General features: G+C 44.2%; 1 pseudogene; it reads right to left on the bottom strand.

Moving 5' to 3' along the window:
* Positions 1-9,497: 9,497 nt before the first annotated feature.
* Positions 9,498-10,093, bottom strand: LOC118988927 (peroxiredoxin-1-like; annotated as a pseudogene).
* Between the last annotated feature and the right edge of the window lie 4,428 nt (positions 10,094-14,521).

A 14,521-nucleotide genomic window follows, 5' to 3' on the forward strand; every position in this document is an offset into this window, starting at 1 on the left:
AAGAGAGAGCAAAAGAAAAAGAAAATAAGAACCACAAAGCCCTAACCCCCAGTGTGGCTCTATTTGGAGATGAGGCCCCTGGGGAGGAGTTCAAGGTTAATGGCGGTCAAAAGGGCGGGGCTCTAAGCGCAGGGGGAGGAGGCACCAGAGGTCCCTTTGTCTGCCCTGCGGAGGCACAGTGATGAGCCAGTGGCTGCAAGTCAGGAAGAGTGGCCACACCAGAAACTGACTCTGGGGGACCTTAATCTGAGACTCGCAGCCTCCAGAAGCATAATTAAGTAAACCTGTGTTGTCTACCCCTCGCAGTGTGCGGAGCTTTGTTCCGGCAGCCTCAGCTGACTAACGCACACTGCAGCCTGCCATCTTGGCGCGTCAGGGGGCATCGCTGACCACCCTCCTGGAGCGCAGCCAAGCCTGTGTCCCCATTCGTCCCTCTCAGAGCAGCCTGCCCCTCCCCTACAGCCCCAGCCTGTGTGCCGCTTAGATTTCTTTGTCCCCGCTTCTGACGATTTTGTTAATTTTCTCGGGCGCAGAGACATTGTCTCAAAGACCGTGAGTTTTTTAAGGCTTCATCATGCCTCTGGCCACACCGCATTCCAGGAAGCTGGAACTGAAGCTGACATAAGCCCCGCCATCTCTGAATGTGAGGGCTAAGAGCCAAGCGATGCCTTTCACACCAGCGGGTGTGGATCGTGTGTGTCTGACTATAACTCTGGTGGTGATGTAGGAGGTCTGGAGTAGGGCTAGAGATGCTACATTTCTAACAAACTCCCGGGAGAATTTGTCCAGAGCCCCCATCTTATTGCTGCCTGCTGTTCCTTATTAGTGAACACGCAAGTCACAGCCAGGGCACCTGTGTCTGTGCCGAGTCCCCAGCCCCCAGGCCAGCAGTCCCAGCAGGAGACCCTGTGCCCCTCCTATTCTGCTTGCCTCCTGCCATGTCTCTATTTGGCTGTCAATTCTGCTCCGTAATCCATGTTGTGTGTGGCCCTTAGGGGTTTGAGTTGGCTTTTCCATCAGATGTGGGGTAAAAATATCCCTTCTGATTCAGGATGTTTCACCGCCGGGCCGGGTCGTGGGCACCTGAGTCTGTTTCTCCTGCCTGCTCTCTATGTCCTCATGACAATAGTACCTCTTTTTTTCCTTGGAAGACCCTGGAGCCTTTCCTAGTCCATGTGGTTTGGGAGAAGTTAACCTTCCACAATACCAGAATCAAACAGTGCATAACCTAGATCTGGCTAATTGCAGATTCCATCCCCTTTTCTCTAGTAACCATTTTGAGGATGGATATGTGACCCGATACCAACAAATCTGTTCCAGGGCTTACAACAGAACTATGCCAATGGGAAGTTCTTCTCCCAGTGGGGGCTGCCAGGGCCACTACACAGAACAAAACTGCCCTCTGAGTGAGGCTACATGGAAAGCAGAGCTAAAATGACTTGTAATGATATGTGAGCCCCTGGACCAAGCCAGACCTGATGCTGGCCTGATCTGGATGGGGTTAGGGCACAGTGAGGTTATGATCAAACCCAGCAAAGCAAAGCGCTAACTTGGGCACTGATGCTTGTCAACATGTGCAGTTGTGTTCAGCATCAAGGAATAGGGGGAGAAGACTCCAGAAAAAAAAAAACAAACCCAAGGATATGCATTTACACACACTCATGTGGGTACATAGATTTCAGGCTGGAATAGCACAGACTGGGGAGGGGGGGGGGCTTGCAGCCAACAGAGAAAAGGGTTTCTGTACTCAAATGAAAAGTTTTATCCTATTCTTGGCNAGAACAAAACTGCCCTCTGAGTGAGGCTACATGGAAAGCAGAGCTAAAATGACTTGTAATGATATGTGAGCCCCTGGACCAAGCCAGACCTGATGCTGGCCTGATCTGGATGGGGTTAGGGCACAGTGAGGTTATGATCAAACCCAGCAAAGCAAAGCGCTAACTTGGGCACTGATGCTTGTCAACATGTGCAGTTGTGTTCAGCATCAAGGAATAGGGGGAGAAGACTCCAGAGAAAAAAAACAAACCCAAGGGTATGCATTTACACACACTCATGTGGGTACATAGATTTCAGGCTGGAATAGCACAGACTGGGGGGGGGGGGGCTTGCAGCCAACAGAGAAAAGGGTTTCTGTACTCAAATGAAAAGTTTTACCCTATTCTTGGCCTTTTTAAATGATATGGAAAATGCTTTGAAACAAATAAAAAGAGATGAATTAGGCAGATGTTACAAAGCTTAACGGGGCACATCAGTTCAAACAGCATTAAATAGGGCCCAGCAGCCTATCTGGAATCTTTACAGATCCTCAGGCCATTCATCTGTTCCTGGGGAGGAAATGCTCAGGGTTGTCACTGTCCTTTTCTTATGCAGACACTGGGCCTTTAATGCACCACGGGGTCTGAAGTTCATTGTGTTCCCCTTGCCAGGTGGGGGTCACACAGCTCATCTGGGCAGAGCAGTGTCCCAGACAGAGGTTTTCTTACTAAAACCTTGTGTTTGACTCAGCAATGGATTTCCTGGGAAGCTATAGGAGCCAAAAGCACAGGGTCCCTCACATGTAGGGTCTTTCTTAGGTCCTGCACATAATTCTGGATTCTATTTCCTAAAAAGCACCATTCAAACTATTCAACATGTTAGGTCCCACAAGGTGGGAATCAGCCCCAAGCCCCCACTGCCACCCAGGCTCTTTCCCACTTCCTTCTTCCTACCTTTCAAGAACCCCAAACCCAAGGCATGGCCATGAACCTGAAATACATGCACCAGGGCCTCAGCTTCCAGGGGGCCTCTGCTGCTGCTGCTCTGCAGTTTTCTTCCCAGTTACTGGAGGTTGAGACCCTTGTTATTCCTGACGTCTACAGAGCCCCTCCTGAGAAATTCTTACACGCCTATTTTAAGGGCTTCATCTGAACAACGAAACCAAACCCTCTTGACCCCACCCCCACCCCTGAGCCGGGCCAGGGCTCAGGAACCCCAGCCTGCATCAAAGAAGTCCCATGAGAAGCCCCACTACCCAGCCATCCACCCGGGTGCCCGCAAGACCAGCACCCATCTCTCAGCATCTGGGACCCTCATCCCTTGTTTTCTAGCCTATCAGGGCGGAGTGGGACGGAGGAGGCTGCAAGTCACAGTCGCAGGCTCCATTGGTTGGCCCTGACTCAGTCTCTGCCCAGAAGGAGACTGGCCCTGACTCAGTCTTCTCTCCAGATGTTGGGGAGAAGAGCACCCCAGTCACAAGACTAAAGGGACACATCTGCCTTCTTACATCAGTGCAGAGGAGCCCGCAATGCCTGCAGCAATAGACAATGGCATGGGGTGGCCCAGGGACTGGCACCCGGCCTGGAACCTCCTTGGGTCATCTCTCTTTTCTACCTGGAACAAACCACTGTCAGCATCCGTGGGCGGCCNCAATGGATTTCCTGGGAAGCTATAGGAGCCAAAAGCACAGGGTCCCTCACATGTAGGGTCTTTCTTAGGTCCTGCACATAATTCTGGATTCTATTTCCTAAAAAGCACCATTCAAACTATTCAACATGTTAGGTCCCACAAGGTGGGAATCAGCCCCAAGCCCCCACTGCCACCCAGGCTCTTTCCCACTTCCTTCTTCCTACCTTTCAAGAACCCCAAACCCAAGGCATGGCCATGAACCTGAAATACATGCACCAGGGCCTCAGCTTCCAGGGGGCCTCTGCTGCTGCTGCTCTGCAGTTTTCTTCCCAGTTACTGGAGGTTGAGACCCTTGTTATTCCTGACGTCTACAGAGCCCCTCCTGAGAAATTCTTACACGCCTATTTTAAGGGCTTCATCTGAACAATGAAACCAAACCCTCTTGACCCCACCCCCACCCCTGAGCCGGGCCAGGGCTCAGGAACCCCAGCCTGCATCAAAGAAGTCCCATGAGAAGCCCCACCACCCAGCCATCCACCCGGGTGCCCGCAAGACCAGCACCCATCTCTCAGCATCTGGGACCCTCATCCCTTGTTTTCTAGCCTATCAGGGCAGAGTGGGGCGGAGGAGGCTGCAAGTCACAGTCACAGGCTCCATTGGTTGGCCCTGACTCAGTCTCTGCCCAGAAGGAGACTGGCCCTGACTCAGTCTTCTCCCCAGATGTTGGGGAGAAGAGGACCCCAGTCACAAGACTAAAGGGACACATCTGCCTTCTTACATCAGTGCAGAGGAGCCCGCAATGCCTGCAGCAATAGACAATGGCATGAGGTGGCCCAGGGACTGGCACCCGGCCTGGAACCTCCTTGGGTCATCTCCCTTTTCTACCTGGAACAAACCACTGTCAGCATCCGTGGGCGGCCAGGCCCCCTGCCTCCAATGTTAAAGGGGATCCCGATGCTTTTGAAGTTACTAGACTAGTGTTAATAATTTTGCAGAGCTGCTGGAAAAGTAATAGTGATAATCATATAATAATAGTTAGTAATAATAATAGTTGTTAGAACAACTAACACTCAGCACTTACCACATACCAGGCCATATTCTAATCACTTTATACGTCATAACTCATTTTTGCTTACTATAGCCCAGGAGGAAGGTATAGCTTCATTTCATTTAAACTTTTCACTTTCTGGGGCATCTTTGCAAAAAGTATATATGTTTCTTGGACAAATCAAACAGGACAGAGATGTGTAAAGGGCAAGTTCACAGTTTTGCCCACACCTTCTCCATCTCTGCTCCATTCCCACTCTCCTGGCCAGCAGTCTCATGTGCAAGCATATACTGGAAGCTTATCTAGAATCATCCTCGCCACTTTGTGGATAAAGTAAATACTGCTCAGAAAGGTTAAGTAACTTACCCAAGGTCACACAGCAGGCAAATAGAGGAGCTAGCCATTGCCTTACACCAAGTTCAATGGTGAAGCCTGTGACCTTATACATTAGCCTGTCCTGTCTCCACTGTCATATCAACTTTGAACAAAAGGACAGATAACATGCATAACAGAAAATATCAATGTACAATGATAAGTAGTGCTCAGGGTGGGGAGTCAGGTGTGTCATAAATATTCACTGATAGTTCCCCAAAGCCTGTGAGTTAGTACAATTATTTCCACAGCCTCTCCTAAGCCCATGTCACAAGACAGAGAAACTGGGCTTCAAGCCATTCGGCCAAATCCCAGAATTATAAGCAGCAACAATACTGAAATTCTTCGTCAAGCCCTATACTTAAAAAAATCAGCTTAGAAAAATTGATGGGTGAGAAATGACAGGGCTTGAATCTGAGTCGGTGGGAAAGATGGTCTCTGTTTCCTTGAACTCACACAGACTTGCTTCAGTCCTTCACACAGGGCACCTCAGGGCCTTGGCACAGGTGGATTGTCCCCAACCCTCAGCCCTCTCTCGGCCTGGATAATGCCTGCTCCTCCTTCAGCTCCCAGCTTACTCAGTGGCAAGACCCTGAAGCATCTGGGTGAATTCTAGGTCTCACTACAACATTCCTGAAGCCCAGCAATGCATCGGGGGTGCTGCTGGTAACCAGATGAAGTAATGATGATGAAATGCTAGAATTGTTATGGTCGCAGCTGTATCACTGAATACAATAAAAATTGCAGAAAGCCCTGGCCAGGTGACTCAGTTGGTTGGAGCATCATTTCATACACAAGAAGACTGCAGGTTCGATTCCAGTCAGGGTGTGCACAGGAGGAAACCGATCAATGTTTCTCTTTCACATCAATGTCTCCGTCTCTCTCATTCTTACACTTTCTCTTCATCCCCCCCTTCCTCCCTCCTCCTTCTCTCTCAAAATCAATAAATATATCCTTAGGTGAAGATTTTTTTAAAAAGCAAATATATTGGAAAGCCTTATGAAGAAACAAATCTCTCTGTTAAAGTAAATATATAGACGATTATATTGTAACTTTGGTTTGTAGCTCCATTTTTTTGTTTTCTACTTGATTTAAGAGACTAATGTATTTAAAAACCCAATTCTTATCTATGTTTTTGGACACCCACACAGTAATAAAAAATAACAAAAAAATGAAATATTTACAAATAGATGGAAATTAAAAAACACATTCTCAGGATACCAAAGGGTCAAAGAAGAAATCATAAGAGAAATTTGAAAGTACTTAGAAATGAAAACAAAAACACAACAAACTAAAATTTATGAATGCAATTAAAGAAGTACTCAGGAAACAAATTCACAGCTGTCAATGTATACATTAAAAAAAGGAGATCTATAGTCAATACCTACCTTTATACCTTACAGAACTAGAAAAAGAAACACAAACTAAATCCAAATCTAGCAAGAGGAAGAAAATATTAAAGATTAAAGTAGAGAAAGGCAAAACACACAAGAACATTACAGATTTGAGATTAGGTATAAAGTATAATGGAGACCTAATTACAGCCCTAAAAAGGGAGGAAAGAAAGAGTAGAACAGAAGCAATATGAAGAGATACTAGTTAAGAATTTTTCAGACCACAATTCAGACTCTTTAGTCTTCCAATTAATGCCTTTCATGGCCTAGACCCAACAGCTTTTCTTTCTAATTTCATCTTCTGCCTCCTCCCCCTGTTGCCAAAAATAATGGCTCTTCCTGATTTTTGCTCATGACATTTTCTGCCTACAAAGTTCTTCCCTGTTCAGGATGTTAAAATCCTGTTTGTCTTTCTTTCTGCAGTTGAAATGTTTTCTGAACGCTCTTCCGAATTCCCTTGATCAAAATTAATTGTTCTCACCTATGGAAGCCTACAAGCTCTTTGTTTATATGAAAATGAAGAACTTATTCTGGTCTGACTCATATTCTCTCAGCCAGCCGCCTTCCTCCTCTGCTATGCTGTTCAAAGAAAGTTGGGGGAGATATTCTGGTCAGTACAATGGCATAGGTAAGCATGGTACTCAGATACTCCCACAACATTGCATTGCATTTAGCATTGAAATTATAGCTAAACTACAGAACAGTCATCATTCAGAACCCCATGAAGTCCAGCTGAACTATAACTAACATAGAAAGAAGAAGTCACATCAAGACTGGTAGAAGGTAAAGACTAGGACTGTGCTGGTCCCACATCCGCATGTGGCAGGTAAAAATCCAGGGGGATGTCTCGGTTGTGAAGGTTGCCCCCGAAGAATGAGGGGTCCCAGACCCTCCCCAGACGACGATCCCAGTGCCAGGAAGAGAAGTCCTATAATTTCAGTTGCAAAAGCCAGTTCTGGCTGAGGAAGATGGAGGGCTCCTGAAAACCCAGGCGTTCCTCTTAAAGAACCCATGCATGAATGTACAATCCTTGCACTTGTCTGCTCTAATCTTCAGCACTGGGGCAAAAGCTTGAAAGGCATCACAGACATTTGGGAAAGAACTGAATTGCCTGGCATCAGGGCAGGAGCTGAAGGGGCAGCTTTCTGCCAGATAAGTGCTGGCAGAGGCCATTGTTCTTTTTCTGAGACCTCCCCAGGGGATTGCCAGGCAGGTGCCATATCTAAGTCTCCATTAACCTAGCTAACACTGTTTACCTGGCCTTAGTGATTCACGGAGACCCCTGTCTCACTCAGCTTACAGGCCCACACAAGCCATTCACAGTGGCTTTTCCATATAAATAGACTGTTTGGCTCATGCTTTGAACTTCACTAAAATCTCTCAAACAAGCAGCATCTGGCCTCAGCATGCCCAGTACCTTTTGCTAACTGGTCCCAGGCCTCGCACTAGTGGCAGCCAGCTTTGGTTGTTTGGCCTCTCTTGGGCACCGAGAAGCCCAGCACGAATAGCAGCCATCTGCAGAGCACTTTGTACCTCATGCTTGGTGGCCCTGGGCAGAGCACAGGTGGCAGCTGATCTTGGCCTCCACCCTCTGGGAGGCCCTGAAGCCAGCGTATCCGGTGGACAGCTTCAGATCACATCAAATCACCACCTATCTACCTTCACAAACAACACACTCAAAGGGTAGACTCAGCTGGTACCAGAGTCCTGCTGAAGTAAGCCCTGCTTCACAGGGTCAGTCCCTCCATAGCTGATCCTGCAAAGTGGTTGCAGACAGTCCTCAGAGCTAATCAGCCTGGGGATGAATCCCTTCCACTGAGGTGCCAACAGTTATCAAGGCTGAACTATAACAGGAGGGTATACATAGCCCCCATAGGGTAGGGGGACACACCTGGAGTGCCCAGCTTGGATGATCAAGAAGACTGTGCCACTGGACCCTACAGGACACCTACTGTATAAGGCCACTCTACCAAGCCTAACAGATGAAGAATGCAGCAGTTCTACCTAATACACAGAAACAAAGCAAGAGAGGGAAGCTAAAATAAGACAAAGAAACATGCCCCAAAATAAAAACAGCAAAACAAAACTCCAGAAATAGAACCAAAGAGAAAAGGGACCAGAAATCTCTATGATAAAGAGTTCAAAATGCTGGTTATAAGGATGCTCAATAAACTTAGGGAAAGAGTGTATGAATTTACGGATAACTTCAACAAAAACAAAGGAAATATACAAACAGAGATAGCAAACATAAAAAGTAACCAGTCAAAAATGAAGAATATATTAACTGAAATGAAGAATCCATTATAGGGAATCAATAGTAGAGTAGATAAAGCATAGGACCAATCAGAGATTTGGCAGTTAAGGAAGCAAAAAACATCTGATCAGAACAGCAAAAAGAAAAATTATTCTCTCCAAAACAGAGGATAGTGTAAGAGGCTCTGAGACAATGTCAAACATTCCAATGTGTGTATCCCAGGGGTGCTGGTGAAGGAGAAGGAGAAGAGGGCAAGAAATTGAAAACCTATGTGAAAAAACAATGATGAAAATCATCTCTAATCCAGGAAGGAAATACACATACAAGTTCAAGAAGCACAGGGTCCCAAACAAAATGACCCCAAAGTAGCCCACACCAAGAAACATTACAATTTAAATGCCACAGGTTAAAGTCGAAGAACCTTTAAAGCAGCAAGAGAAAAGCAGTTAGTTGTCTACGAGGGAGCTCCCGTAAGACTGTCAGCTGATTTCTCCACAGAAACTTTGCAGGCCGGAAAGGATTGGCAAGAAATGATTCTAAGTGATGAACAACAAGGACCTACACCCAAGATTACTCTGCCCAGCAAAGCTATTACTTAGAATTGAAGGCTATATAAAGAGCTTCCCAGACAAGAAAAAGCTAAAGGAGTACATCATCACCAAACCAATATTAAAAGCGTGTTAAAGGGTCTTTTTCAAAAAGAAAAAGGAAAAAAATAAAAAATTTGAACAATAAAATGGCAATAAATATGTATCTATCAACAGTTACTTTTTTCCTCAGTGCAAGTTTAACAGAAACTACAAAAGGTCAAAGGTGATGCCACACTACTGTACATATCAATTGGTCTGCTCCATAAGTTCAAACCATTTTCTCCGGTAGAAGAAAACTGGCCTCCCCAAACCCTGCAGGAAAGGCCTGTCCTGTCCCCGACCACATTTGGGCTTAGTTTAAGGTCTTGTATTTTAAACACGACAATAATTTTTTTTAAAAAGAGATTTTGTTTTCATGCTGTCTATTGTTGCATGACCCTACAATGGCCTTGGGCTCACTTCTGATTAGAGAAATATCCTTTGCTATTCTGGACACCAGGCTTGATGGTATCACTGCCAGGCTTCCAGCCAGCTGGGCACGCTTCCCCGTGTTTGTCAGGGAACTGGACAGCCTGAACTAGTCTCAAAGTCTCGTCCACAGAGTGCCCAACAGGAGACTGTTTATGGTGATCTGGTGGAGGATACATTTATCATCAGTGATAAAGAGGCCCCTGAATGAGATGTCTTCATCATCCTTCAAGACCCCCTAGTCCTGAGCAATGACGATCCTGGAGTCTGACACCAGGGAATGTCCACGGGTCCTAGTCCTCCTTATTTCTTGGGTGTGTTGAATTCACACCAGGTGACAGAAGTGAGAATCCACAGAAGCACCAATCACTTGGCCACTGAGTTTCTTAAATTCTTCTGCCCTATCACCAAAAGCAAGGAGCTCCATGGGGCACACGAAGGTAAAGGCAAGAGGGTAAAAGAAGAGCAAATATTTTTCTCTGTAGTCAGATAGGCTGATGTCTTTGAACCAACCATCTGGCATGACAGCTGTGGCTTTAAAGTTGGGCGCAGAGTGCCCAATTTTAGCATTTCCTTAAGACATCTTGCTATCAGCAGCTGAGACAGAAATACCAAGACCAGTCAGGAAGATGACTCACATATCAACAATTACTTTAAATGCAAATGGATTAAATGCTTCAATCAAAAGACATATGGAGACTGAGTAGATAACAAAACAAGATCTTTACATATGCTATCTATAAGAGAGTCACCAGATCAAAAGACACACAAAGACTGAAAGTACAGGAATAAAAAAAAGATACTACATGAAAAGGAAAATAAGCCAACAAAAGGCTGGGGTAGCAATAGTTATATTAGACAAAAAAGACTTTAAAACAAAGGCTGTATAACAAAAGACAAAGAAGGACCCAGCAATTCCGGTCTTTCTGGGTATTTACTTCTGGGTGAATACTTCTGGGTATTTATCCAAAGAAAACCAAAACACTAAATTAAAAGACAGCCATCCATATGTTCACTGCAGCATTATTCACAATAGCCAGGATACTGAAGCAACCTGTGTAGGTTGCCTCAATAGAAGAATGGTTAAAGAAGTGGGGTATATATACAATAGAATGTGACTCAGTTGTAAAAAAGAAATTTTTACTATCTACAACAACATGGATGGACCTAGAAAGTATTGTGCTGAGTGAAATAAGTCAGACAGAGGAAGGTATGCAGTATATGATTTCCCTTATGGAATCTATAAAGCAAAACAAAAAGAAACACGCAGAACAGAAACAGACTCACAGATACAGAAAACATTTTGACAGTTACCAAATGGGAGGGAGATTGAGGGGATGGATGAAAAAGGTGAAGGGATTAAAAAGCACAAATTTATAGTTACAAAACAGTCCTGGGAATACAAACTATGGCATAGGCAATATAGTCAATAATATTATAATAACTATGTATGGTGTCAGATGGGCATTTGATTTATCAAGGTTATCACTTAGTAAGTTTTATAATGTCTAAGCCCTGGGTTGTGTGCCTGAAACTAACACAATATAGAAAGTCAACTATAATTGAAAATAAAAACCATTTAAAGTCAAGAGAGAGAGAGAGAGTTGTTGTATACTTTTACCTGTCACTGGAAAAACAACAGCTAAGGGTAATTTATTCCTCAGGGTAGGTTTTTAAGCCAAGAATCACAGAAGTACAGTAGAGAGACAACTTAATCAGACTCTTGCTCTCTTATAGACGTGTACAAGATCAATAGGAAATAAGAAGACTTAGTAAGGGAAGGAGAAGTCTGATAACATCAAGGTTATAGACTATCAGGTGAACTGTGTAGGTTTAGACTTTTATGTCTAAGGGAACATCAGTGTTAGATTTCCTGCAATGTATAGAGAAGGCAATTAACCATAAACTCTGCTTGCTTCTGCAGAGAGACAGATTCTATTATTCTGCATAGTTCCAAGGTAGACACCAAATTACATGTTAAACAGCATGACATTAATAAGGAAATGAACTAGGCTTAGAAATGAAATATGTTTATAAGATTTTCTCAAGAAGTAATCAAGCTAGGAGGTAAAAAGACTGTTACTAGGGTGAACAAAAGTTTCCTCATGTGTTGCCAATAAAAGTTTTTATTAAGTGCCTATTTGTGAGTCATAAAGTGATGACTCTTACATAGACACTGATAAACAAGATATGGATTTAATTTGAAAGCACAGCATTAGCTGAATGCTTTTATTTCATTAACAGTTACTTCAGAGATCTCAGTGGAATTCTAAGGATATACAATAAAATGTATTTTTAATAGTATACACATTTCATTGAGTTAGCTATGGCATTTCAGTTCCTGAACTTAAATTGCAGTTAACAACATGAGATTCCTTCTTAGAATTTTGTTTGATATTTTTGGTGAGGCAGTTTGCAAAATAGGAATAGAATCTCAAGGAAATGAAAGCTTTTGAAAGTTCAATTAGAAAGGTTTTATCCTCTCACTTACCTAGAAATATATGAGGAAGAAAAATATACATTTTTTCCCCTATGTGATATTCTTTGAGTTAATTCCCTGTGCATTGCTCCTTTAAAGGACAGATGGGATGTGATATTATGCTGTACTTTAGGAAGATAAAATTTCACCCTTACCCTTAATTTTTCACATTCAGTGGGTGTAGTGAGAATTGAGTGGGATTAGGGGAAGAAGTCAAACCAGGAATGAGCAAGAATGTTTTACTATTCAACAAGTGATTTGTTGTCTACTTTGCACCTTGATAGAATAATAGAAACTGTCTTTGTATAGGTACAGTCAGGATTTGTGTCTAACTTCCTTCTCTATACAATGCAGGAAAGTAAACACTCAAGTTACTAATGTCCTCTTTGATAGAATTTAAACCTACGCAATTCTGATAGTAGTTTGTAATCTGGGGTTGAGCAGATCCAACCTTCTTCATGTCAAAGTAGATCCACATTAAAAGTCGTAGAATCTAGACAAAAGTAGAAAATATCTCTGGAATTATATTTGAAGCATAAAACATGTGGAAGGTAAAATACTCACTAAGGTGCAGATCCATTTCCAAGACAAGCATAGGAAACACCAGTGGTTTAGATAGGTTCTCTGATCAGATGTCTGGTTTAACATGTCCTCTTGGTGAGCTACCCTTAGGTGTTGGGAACCACCCTGCCTGGTTTCAGAAACTGTAACCCGCTATGGCTAAGGCTGAGTAAAGGACCTTGGAACCATAAGTTATTAAGGAGACAAAACGTATCTTCCTTGTAGGGCCCCCGCCTCTGCCCCCTTTCACTTCATCCTGTTTGGCCCCAGGCAGATGGCTGGTTAGCCAAAGATGAGTAAGATTCCTCAAAGGAGGGAGGACCTAAGACAGGCAAGGTCAAGAAGGGGCACTCAGGGAAGGACTTGGGGGCTATAGAAAAAAAGGGTGATAGACCTTCACTCCTTGGCTTTGACATAGCGTGAGTCCTCATTCTGTCTGTGAGAAGTCTCCTGATCTCTTGGCTGCCTTACTTCCCCTGCCTGTCTTAAGCCTGAAACAATGCTCGTGGTGGGTGCCACCCTGTGATGGAAACAGCAGGTTCCCCGTGGCAATCAGGCCTAAGAAAGAATGCATAAAATCCTGTGAAACCTACTTTACTAAGAATGCTCTCAATTTAAATGATAAGGGTCCAAGTTGCTTCCCCAAAGTTTTATGGCCGTTTAGCTATCTGACCCGGATTCAGAATAAGCCCTCATAGTTCTTTGAATGTTATCTATGGTTTGATCATTACTGCTTGACAATGATTAATGAGCTTTACCTGTATTCCTATGCAAATCAAACCCAATAAAGGCCCACTGAGGATCAGGCTCCAGGCTGTTCCTGTGAGAGATTGGCCACCTTTCCTCCCCAAGCAGATCATGTCTTGGCAGACTTATTCTCATTTGTGGCTCTGCCCACAGAGCAACCCCTACACTTAAGTCTTTAGATTCCTTTGCACAGGCTTTTAAATGGACAAATATTTGCCCTGGCTGGTGTAGCTCAGTGGATTGAGTGCAGGCCTGCGAAGCAAAGGGTCACCTGTTTGATTCCCAGTAGGGGCACATGCCTGGGCTGCGGGCCAGGTCCCCAGTGGGGGACACATGGGAGGCAACCACACATTGATGTTTCACTCTTTCTCTTTCCCTTCCCCTCTCTCTAAAAATAAATAAAATATTTAAAAAATTTACAGATATTTTGTAGCTGATGTCAGTAGAAGGAAACTGATCTCAGTATAATTCTTTTTAAAATTACTACAGCGTTACAGTGAAGAAACAATGAATCAAAGTCAAATAAATGGCTAATGAAGTACCACTTCTATGAAGAATGAAGTGCCAAGGTTGGTCTTCAGCAAATTGACCACTTAATCAACCAACCCCTCGAGTGCACTATTATACTTTACAGTTAATGCCAATATATTACATAAACTGTCAGGATATTCTGTGTATTACTTCAAAATACCTCCAGAAGCCAATCGCTTCACATCACCTTTGCTGCAACCAGGCCACAATCCATCACTCTTACCTCCATTGCCATAATAGCCTCCTACTCTCTGCTCCCCTCCTTTTCTTCCTGACAGTCTCTCCCCAACACTTGCATGAGATGGGTGATTTTGAATATCAGCAGACAAGGTCAGGTCTCAAATCCTGTAGCAGCTCCCATTTCATTCATAGAAGAATAGCAAAGTCCTTATAATGCCTGACTTAGTTTGGGTTCTCTACAGAGCCTGAGATGAGGATTCTTGTAACAGTGACACAGTGAAGGTATAATCCCAGGAGCAGCTCTACAGGAGGGAGGGATGCAAGATAGAGGAAAGGAAGGAGTCAAGAAAAGGATGTGATTTCGGGGAACATCTACCTGGACTGATCCTCGGCAACAGGGCTCTAGTGTGCATGTGGATCCTGGAGCTCTTCCCACAGAAGGCAGCACACCAGCTTTGTAAACCCTCCCATCTGTCAACACATTGCACATTGGCTGTGTGCACGGGGGCTACT

Source organism: Sturnira hondurensis, unplaced genomic scaffold (assembly GCF_014824575.4).
Source record: "Sturnira hondurensis isolate 20B ecotype Veracruz unplaced genomic scaffold, ASM1482457v3 Scaffold0006413, whole genome shotgun sequence".
Classification (NCBI taxonomy): domain Eukaryota; kingdom Metazoa; phylum Chordata; class Mammalia; order Chiroptera; family Phyllostomidae; genus Sturnira; species Sturnira hondurensis.